At 35.9% G+C, this 2500-nt stretch overlaps 1 protein-coding gene across 3 annotated transcripts in view; it reads right to left on the bottom strand.

Moving 5' to 3' along the window:
• The window catches only part of LOC113812674 (DNA polymerase alpha subunit B), a 90819-nt gene that overhangs the window by 238 nt on the left and 88081 nt on the right, over positions 1-2500 (bottom strand). The window lies entirely within an intron of this gene.

Genomic DNA, 2500 nt, shown 5'->3' on the forward strand with positions numbered 1-2500 from the left:
AGAGATATTTCACAAAAATGGGAAATATAAAGATATATTTCTTAGCCATTTGTAATTAACAGGGCAATGAACATTTGGTCAACTGTCAGTTCATAAGTCTGTAACATTTTGTTGGAAAGGTACACTGTGTATATTGTCAGCAAGATTAACTCCCACTTTGCATACTTGATTTTTGAGTATTTGAAAAAATAGTTGTAGTCTCTACACAGTATTCATTATATATATACATGTCCTTTTCACCCTAGATTAGAAAAAAATTCTGGACTGAATGAAAACAATGTAATGTCATAGAACTTTATGCAGAGGTGTATAGTAAGGGTTAATTAGCTAAACTATGGAATACTGTTTGAAGATATTCAGTCTAGTTTACACAAATGAAAAAGCAGTCAACAAAAGGTTGTTGCAGTTGTTGTTGTATCATAATTATTGCTGTTCTTATTGTGATTGTGTTAATTATGGTTGTTGCATAATTGTTTTTACTATTATTATTATCATCATCATCACTAGCAGGACTGATGAAAATTTCATGGAATGATAAAAACTATGAGATACTTCTTTCCTCCTCCTCCTCTTTCTCTCTCATCCTTTTCCTTTCCCTTTCCCTTCCCCACTCTACCATCCCTGCCCGCTCCTAAATCTTACTTAAACTCACTCCTCCCCACCAACTTTAAGCCCTATATCTGCCCCCTCCCATTTCCCCCCTCTTCTTCACTAACCTCTCCATTTCCCTTGCTTCTTTATCCCACTTTTTTTTCTAATTCCCGTCTCCTATTGCCCTTTCTACCCCCTTACCCCATCTGCCTTCCACTTTTAAGTTCTCTCTGTTTCTCCTCCCTTTCCCCTTCCCCATATCGCTTTAAACTCTAAGCCCCTTTCCTCTCCCTTATACCCACTCCCCCCCTTCTACTACCTTCTTACTGAACTGTGTGTGTGTGTGTGTGTGTGTGTGTGTGTGTGTGTGTGTGTGTGTGTGTGTGTGTGTGTGTGTGTGTGGTTGTGTGTGTGTGTGTGTGTGCAAGTGTGTGTATGTGTATGTGTATGTGTATGTGTGTATATGAATATGTGTATGTGTGTATGGGTATGTGTATGTGTGTATTTGTATATGAATATGTGTATGTGTATGTGTATGTGTATGTGTATGTGTGTGTGTGCACAAAAATCTGTAGATTACTTGGAAGAGATAATATTGAGTATGTATGAGGAACACAGTCTATAACCCTCTGATAAATACAGACCATGGAAAATAGCAAAAATACAAAATTCACTTCTGTAGAAAGAGATAACACTGCAAGGAGTATTGACACTACACAAAAGTGTTCGTGGACTAGGGCTGCAACTCATACACCAGGGAGAATCACCCCTCAGTTAAGCCTAATGCCTATATTTGGGCATGTGCAGGCAGCATGGCAACCTGATCCAATAAGTTAATAGCATTACATAGAGAGGAAGGGGGAAATCAGGTGAGCTCATGTAAACTATTAATTGACTCCTAATTGGCTGAGCTCTTGTGGAGCCCTTTACATGTAGATACATTAAACAAAACAGTGATAATTACATTTTCTCAGCAGAATTGGGGTAATATTATTATCATTTATATCATCATTACCTCCATGCTGACAGGGATGGCATGTACAGATCTCTACACCTCCATATGGTACACCACAAGTCTGGAGGTGACAATTTTTAACTGGAAATACTTCTGCTGTATCTAGTATTCTATGAAAGAATAGACTGGTCTCTAACAATGACAGTGATTGATTGAAATAATTTTACAAATATCTACATAAAAAACAGACTGAGGAAATGATTAAGGAATGTTCATAACTGCAAAAAAATGCTATTTAGAAAATACAGGAATAGCATATCACACAGGGGATGCATATGATTTCAGAGCATATAAGCTCCTTAACACTATCTCTAACAACATATCAGAAATTTCTGACTTAATGATCTCCTCTGTAAATCTTAATATCATTTTTAGGGGATTACTCCATCTGACCTGAGTGTGCATTCCAGACCTCTTACAAATCATCAGCAGGAATAACCCGTTAAGCAATTTGGTAATTTATCATTCATAAATTCCTAAAGGAAGCCATGCAGAGACAATGAACAGAGGTGAGAAATCCTTACAATTTACATATACAGAAAAAAATATGTAATTCATATTTTACCTTCTCAAAATAATGTGTTACATTTACAAATTGAATGAAAGCTCTTCTATATCTCTAAAAATGCATTTTTTGTCAAAAATTAATTTGAGATTAAATGTTGCTATCAGTGTTTGGCTACCATAATTGCGCTAAAGTTGAAAGTTATACCAATTCCAATTGATATTTTTTATGGAAAACACTGCATTTTTCATGCAATAATAATGACATTGGGCAAAACATAGTATTGTTTCCAAACTTTTTAGTTGTCAGTGATAATATTCGTGAAATATCACAAGCCAATCACAGGCTTCGACACAAAAACAAGAGCATTCCATTCACATGATACTGGA

Source organism: Penaeus vannamei, unplaced genomic scaffold (assembly GCF_042767895.1).
Source record: "Penaeus vannamei isolate JL-2024 unplaced genomic scaffold, ASM4276789v1 unanchor62, whole genome shotgun sequence".
NCBI classification, from domain to species: Eukaryota; Metazoa; Arthropoda; class Malacostraca; order Decapoda; family Penaeidae; genus Penaeus; species Penaeus vannamei.